At 40.1% G+C, this 7928-nt stretch overlaps 1 long non-coding RNA gene across 1 annotated transcript; it reads right to left on the bottom strand.

Moving 5' to 3' along the window:
* Positions 1 to 3852: 3852 nt before the first annotated feature.
* On the bottom strand, positions 3853 to 5271 carry LOC129849041 (uncharacterized). The gene is made up of 3 exons (XR_008758611.1): positions 4747 to 5271; positions 4560 to 4631; positions 3853 to 4184 (listed from the first exon to the last, which is right to left on the bottom strand). It is a non-coding gene; the product is annotated as an uncharacterized LOC129849041 (long non-coding RNA).
* Positions 5272 to 7928: the final 2657 nt, after the last annotated feature.

Raw genomic sequence — 7928 nt, 5'->3', positions numbered from 1 at the left:
ATGTTTGAAATATGAGGTGATTTGAGTCATGCTTCTTCAGTAGTGGACTAAAGACAATTAGCACTTGAATGTTGTCAAGAAATACTGGAGTTTTGTCAGATTGTTAATAAAATTGATTATAGATCAATTTATTATACTGCTTTCATGTGTGTATATACACAAACATCTGCAACAATTATCATCTTACATGTATTGTTTTAAACAAGCAGCTTTTTCAACTTGTAGAAAACAGCTAGCTACATTTTGAAGTGCTGCATTTTGATTAAAGTGGGTCACCAACGCAGTAAGTGTAACACAGCTCTTTTTTTGTTAGTCACTTTTTGTTAAATAATACTCTTTCAATTCAGAGCCTGGATTTCCCCCTGAGGCTAATATACATATCATACTGCAATCAATTGAACAGGGCAAAGTACAAGGTAGAACATCATTAAAATACTCCTACTACAATGTTAAAACATTCTACATTGTGACATTATTTCATTGATATCATGAAACAACTTCTTCATGTATGTATTTTCTGATGTTTGATCAGAGATCTTTTATCAGAGTATCTCTTACCACATTGATCACAGCTATGAGGTTTCTCTCCTGTGTGTGTTCTCTGGTGTGAAGTCAGCTGGCTTGATGTAGTAAAACTCTTCCCACATTGATCACAGCTATAAGGTTTCTCTCATGTGTGTATTCTCTGGTGTGAACTCAGCTGGCTAGATGTAGGAAAACTCTTCCCACATTGATCACAGATATAAGGCTTCTCTCCTGTGTGTGTTCTCTGGTGTACAGTCAGATAGCAAGATGTAGTAAAACTCTTCTCACATTGATCACAGCTATAAGGTTTCTCTCCTGTGTGTGATCTCTGGTGTCGAATCAGATGGCTTGATGTAGTAAAACTCATCCCACATTGATCACAGCTATAAGGTTTCTCTCCTGTGTGTGTTCTCTGGTGTATTTTAAGTTCTGATGAAGATGTGCAACCTTTCCCACAGTCAGAGCAGCAATGAGATTTCTTCCCTGTGGTTCTCTGCTGGTGTTTCGATGTGGAGAGACTCTTCTCTGCCTCCTCAGCATCATGAGGTTGTTGAGGCTCCCCATAGGATCCACGATAGTCACGTCTCTCTCCTGTGTGAACAACAAGTCAGACAGATGGTAAGGCCCACAACAGCAGAAATCCACTGTAAAAGGTGATGTGTAGCCATGATGTACAAACAATGACTTCTGTAATGAATGTTCATTATTTGACATTTGTCTTTAGATTGTCAAGTGAACAACAATAGTCATATAACGTGTAAGGTAACTTATTTGAAAAATCATTACTTCATTACATTGCTCAACATTTGTCATGATTATTTAAAGCAGTTCATTTGTATCCGCTCTCTCGTTGGACTTCGGCACCATATTTTCCCCCATTTTCTTCAAATCTGAAAACGTTAAAGCCACGCCCATTTCCTGAAGAATTGCAAAAACTCACAATAAGGATGTAGCAATTGCATATGTCCCCTATAAAAGCACACATCAGTTCAACAACTGCAGAGTTTGTGCCTTTGTTTTTAAGACAGTACTTACTAGTGTTAATCAGGGCCCGTTCATCGTTAGAGCCATTGTATGCCTTAACATGCCTTTGGGAAACCGAGCCCAGATATCCAGTTTCCTCATCTTCATCCTCCCCTTCCTCCAATGTGACAGTCATCTCCCCCTCCTCCTCTTTCACTCCAAAAACAGAATCTTCCTCTTTCTCCTCCTCTTTCACTGTAACATTCTCCTCCTCTTTCACTGTAACATCCTCCTCCTCTTTCACTCTGAACGCATCTTCCTCTTCTTTCACTGAAACGTCTTTCTCTTCTTTCACTGTAACAGCCTCACCGTCTACCTGTTTTTGTATTTTGACATCCTCTTCCTCCTCTTTCACGACAATGTTTAGCCACATAACCTCTTTCTTCGTCCAGCAGATCTCCTCTTCTTTAGGAGAGTAGCTTAGTGACCGCATGGTCGGGGATGTTAGCTAGGCTAATGCTAACTTAACCAGCCCGCTAACTGACTAATAACTACAACACCGTAAATATGAAATTAAATCGACAACTAACTAGACGACAGACGAGGGTTTAAAACACAGTGGCTAATATACACTAAAGCGTCTGAAGAGCTTTATTGGATCGGCTATTTTGGCTAGCAAGCTACCGAGGTTGCTGACTGTCTGTTGCTGCTGTTGAAAGAAGCGTTCCGTCCACTAGATTATACGTCACAGTAGCAGCATTGCCTTAAAGTCGCAGACCGCCATCTGCTGACTGGAGTGGGTAACGCAGTTAAGAAAAACGTATATTTTATTTTCAGACAAAAAGTTAAAGGATAGGAGTCAGGGACGTCACTAGAACTAAAATGTTAATTAGCCCCCCCCCCCCCCTAAATAAATCAATATCAGTCAATATATTTTTTCTGTGATTTCTTTTTTTTGTCAACCGTTTCATCGCATCTTAAACTTCTTACCGGGCCGGCACTAGGGCCGGGGGAGGCTGCTGCTTCACTAGTGACTGTTAGACTTTCTTCAGCAAAGATCCCTGAAAGAAATACTTCGAGAGAGGGGTACCACTACACAGAACTGAACTGGATCAAAGATGGTGGACAGAAATACTAGGAGAGAGGGGTACGCCTACACAGAACTGAATCAAAGATGGCGGACAGAAATACCAGAAGAGAGGGGTACCCCTGCACAGAACTGAACTGCATCAAAGATGGCGGACAGAAATACTAGGATGGAAGCAAATGTAAGGGATTATAACGTCATAACTAATCATGCAAAAAACATGTACAGTTGACAGGAATGTTTGTTCATGTAGAGACAAACGATTATGCATTTTTTTTAATCATAGTTCATTTACGAAAATCGTGATTTAGCCAGCTAGCTGACTAGCTAACATTAGCCAGCTAGCTTTATGGGTGTTGTGACATGAGTACAAAATTGTAATTCTGGTTGTTTTAGGGACTCCTGAAACAACCAGCAAACCAGGCTGTCGTTTTGGGAAACAGTGGATGTATAGAATCTAGCTAGCTGAAGAATTTACTGCAAATTGAATGTACAATTCTGTAAGCTTGCCTTGCTGATATTTACCATGCAGATATATGAAATAACATAGCTAGCTGTGTTCTTGCTTATTGTGCAGTGGATTATTAAAATCCCTGTATACCCATGGATGTGTAGCTAGCTATCTAGACGATCTGTGTATGGACCCAAACGTTTGGTATACATATTAGTTCAGAACCTAGCTATGAACCTCAGCTATCATAGCCAGTTGTATCAACTTCAAAACAGCCTGAATGACATTAATGAAGCCTATGGATTGAGTAGAATATAATATCATGTTGTGCCAAGAATGCAAGTCGTTATTGTATACATGTAGTTATTACCATGCATGAGATCCCCACATTGTAGCCTGTACATTTAATATATTCACTGATCATGTACTCTACCTTGGCAAATAAAGGTGCAGTTTAGGTATGAATGTCTTTGAGATGATTATTCAGTCATATCCAATACCAGGAGTATCAAATTCCAGTCTTTGAATGACACTGTGTCTGCATGTTTGTATTACAATTATACACTTCAACAGTGTTTATCAATCTTGGTCCTGGGACATCAATGGTTACACATTGTAACTAATAGACTAGAAACAGGATTTAACTAGTTAATTCATATATACAGAAACATAATGTTAAAAAACAGTACACTACACTTCCTATGCATCATGTAAATACTCCAACACCGGTTCATCTCAACATCTAATGCCCTTCATCTGCATTGATCTGATAAACACAGGATAGGTGGAGTATTTCATCACATTACACTTCATTTCAACCAGTAGAGAATGTGAAACGCTTTATTGAAAAGCTCATTATCCAAGTGTTATAAATACAAGTTCAATCTGTACTTCAATGCACATCTGTTGTGCATTATAAAAACAGAGGAAGAAAGAGGAGGTGGAGAGAGAGGTGTAAAAGACAGAAAGGGAAAGAGGTAAGCACATAGGAGCAGGGAAGGCAGCACATGATTAACGAATCACAGTGCTACATAAATATTCTCTCAGTTCATCACAATTACATAACAGTGTCTCTAGTTGGCCCAAAGGTGATCTTAAAAGAGGGTGAGGTGGCGATGATGGGACTAGGGGTTGGCATCCTCTCACATCAAAACATATCTGCAGACGAGAGACAGATGGAGAGAGAGACCAGTACAAAAAAAAAGTATGAATGTATGTACTTGTAAGTCGCTCTGGATAAGAGCGTCTGCTAAATGACTTAAATGTAAATGTAAGCCTTGTGTTTTTATTTTTTATTCTAACATTGTTAGTCATCAATCAGGAGGTGAAATGCAAAACTGACCTTGGATCATTAACTCTGGGACTACTGCATCTGTCTGTATTTCAATGTAAAGCATCTCTTTAATACTACTTCCTGTATAATATAAACTGACCTGGGATCATTAACTCTGGGACTACTGCTTCAATCTGTATTTCAATGTAAAGCATTTCTTTAATAATACTTCCTGTTGACCTGACCAAGTGACCTCTCACCTCTGATCATGCTGTGCCCTCTATGTAGCCAGTCCAGATGCAGGAGGGGTTCACCGACACAGCTGATATAACCTAGAGGATTTAGGGAGAAGGGGAGAGAGGGATGAAGTGAAGGAGAGAGACTGTTATTGATAAAATAAGGTAGTTAAAGTGACAGTGTTCAACAGGAATCTGTGTGTGGCCTCACCTGGTGTCCACACCACACTAAGTGGCTGCAGAGTACTTTATGCTGAAAAACATGAACGGACACAAGAGGACAAACAATTATAGCATAGTTATAGAAATAATGAAGTGTCTTACTATTCTCTATGGTTGGCCCTCTTGCCTATTCTTTGAAGGTGGAAGGAGCCACAGTTATACACCTGAGCCTGCTTACTGCACAACACAATCCATCAATCAGATTGATACATGAGTGTGTAGGTGTGGGTTATAGGGTGTCTAATTGTTCTACATTTCTTCAATATGGGTGATTTAAAATAGCCTGTTTTGTTTTTGCACAGATATCAAACCCTTACCTAAACAGCACCCTCACCTAAGAAGTAGAAATCAAAGGGAGAGAAACTGTGAATTGAATAACTGCAATTGACATAGCTAAGTAAATGGAATAATACACGTATTGCAATGTGAATGGCTCTTAAAAGTGCATAGTGTAGTCTATGGTGTTGCCAGGGAACAGCACCCTCTTAAAAGAGCCTTTGGTTGTGCATAGTGTAGTCTATGGTGTTACCAGGGAACAGCACCCTCTTTGAAGAAGTAGGAGGTGAAGATCTCCTGCACACGGATTGCCTCTCTTGCTGCGTTTTTGGACCCCATCCTTGAAACATCCTGCAGAGAAGCAGACTCCTCCTCTGGGACACGGCGGCGAGCTGCAGATCCCCTCCTGGTCCGCGTGTCCATCCTCATGAAGTTACGCAGGACACAGGTAGCCTTCACACATCTGAATTCCTCCAGGAGGCAGTCCCAGATGACCCTGGTCACCCAACCTTGCAGTGTCCTACACGGTAACTGTAGGCAATCGTTTTGCAGGAATCTCCAGTTACAAGGTATCTGTAGGAATATGGAAGACAATGTAGTTATAACCAAGACAATGTAACTGTTACATCACCAGGTCATTGTGGATTACTAAAGTATAATATCCCTGATAACAAATCATGATAACATTGGATTGATAGATGCATGGACACACATATGTACATGTGTAGCATGTGACTAACAGGATCATATCAAGGATAGCATCACAAATGAATACATAAATACCACTTGAAGCTTGATGATGAGTTGACCATTTGAATCAGCTGTGCAGTACTGAGGCAAAAACAACAATGTGCACCTCTTTGAGTCCCCAGGACTGAGAACCACTGCTCTTCATTGGGACCTCTTCATATGTAGACTGGCTTTCATAGAGCTCTTTATCTGAGGACAGAAAACCTCACAAGAAACACACTTCATTACAGTCAAATTACACCACACTGAATATTATGTTACTATTATCTCCGTCCTCACTTCTAGGGACAGGAACAACACTAAAGTACCTGCCCTATCCAGAATAGCCTCCTCTCTCACTGACAGTTGGGGCTGCTATCCTTTCACCCTCCAAGGCTGTTAGCTAGCTACCTACAAATGCATTTGGAGTTTGTTTTTTACAGTGATAAATAGATAGCTAATATGAAGTTAGGTAGCTGGTGATATTTCATTCACTTAGCTATCTATCTATACAGTATTTGAAGTTGGTTAGATAGCTAGCCAACTAGCTAGTTCATTTAACAGCTCATTTGAGTTAGCCTGCACTGTAGCTAGTTAGCTAATTATACATCGTTGTTTTTTTTACACTTTGAAAATCTGTTTCCTTACTTGAATAGGTTCTTCCAGCCATGTGGACAACTGGAAACAGGGCAGCAAAGTTTGTCACCAGAGCGTTTTAGAGGATATTACTATTGAATTATGTACCCATTTAATAACCAGACCTTCATACAAACTTGCTCTGCTGAATTCTTGACGGAGTCACAACGGGCGGCCTAAGCGGCATCTAGTCCATTTGCTGACTGGACGCAGGTGAGGAAAATGTACATTTTATTTTCAGACAACAAGTTAACTCTAGGGTATTCTCTAGGGATTCTTGAGACATCCCTACACTAAACCCTAACCTTAACCCCTAACTTAACCATTTTAAATGTCAACTTCAACGGGCTACGGACGTCCCAAAGATGTATCGCTACCTGAAAATACATGATCTAAGTGATTGATAGTTAGTATTCATCAGTCATAAAGCCTTATTTACTTTAATGAACTACTAAAATAGTGATTTTGTCAAACAGCATAGACAGCAGCTCTACACTTTATTGACTGACTGATCCATTCATCCTTCCATCCCTCCTCAGCCTTCCTCTCCTCTGAAGACCCAGTGAGGGTGGAGCTCAGTCAGGGAGCTGTTGAGGGACTGGTTAGGAAGAACACTTCTACAGTCAGAGAGGTGAGAGGTCACACATGGTTTAGATGGTAAATATTTATGTCCCCTTAGCGGTTCATCACGTCAGCAAAAGGGAATATGTTCCATCATCTATGTTTATTTACATTAGTGCAAATTGTCCGCTGATATTGGTGTAATTTCTCACTCCTTTTGGCTGTATGAAAGTTAATTTCCCCTCAGGCACACACATTTGTTCTTTGCTATTATGAAGGTCATTTGTGTAGAATGTACTTTTCCCCACTCATTCAACCCATCTCTTTACATTGCTTATGCATATTTGGTGGCCTGACTGCATCCAGACTATGTCAAAGGCCCATCCTGGTAGATCTGAACCTAATGCAGCTTGGAGTGATCAGATGACAGAAGTCACATTTAGGTGCCAGGTGTAACTGAGGCCATAGATGCTCCATATCCATTACTTTGAGTGTTGTATATAATATGATTAAATGTGTTTCTGTGTTGCAGGGGCAGTCAAGAAATGGAACGGCAAGGCCACAGAACATAAGCAGAGCTGTGGGTGACCACCTCAAGCCCTTGGTAGAGCCGGGGGTGGTGGTTACCACTCCACCACACCTTCAGCAGGCTGGAAAAGTGGGATTGATACTGTTCTCATACTAAGACGGACCAAGACTCTGTTGATTGGTCAGTCATTTGATTAATTTGTTTTGCAATATGTTCAAATCAAGCTTTATTTATACAGCACATTTCAGACATGGATGCAACACAATGGCTTCACAGGAAAAACCTATGAAAATAAACAGATATATTTAGTACACAAACATAAGAGGATAAAAATACAACTTAAAGACTAATGAGCATCCTAAGGAAATGCCATTGATTAAAATGTTAAAATATTCAACCAAAAATATTAGCTTGTTTTTTAGGAGGGGTTCTGAAAGACA

The sequence above is a fragment of the Salvelinus fontinalis genome, unplaced genomic scaffold (assembly GCF_029448725.1).
Source record: "Salvelinus fontinalis isolate EN_2023a unplaced genomic scaffold, ASM2944872v1 scaffold_1341, whole genome shotgun sequence".
Lineage (NCBI taxonomy): Eukaryota > Metazoa > Chordata > Actinopteri > Salmoniformes > Salmonidae > Salvelinus > Salvelinus fontinalis.
Note: the sequence above shows the minus strand (reverse complement) of the source record. Positions and strands in the feature narration are given on the sequence as shown.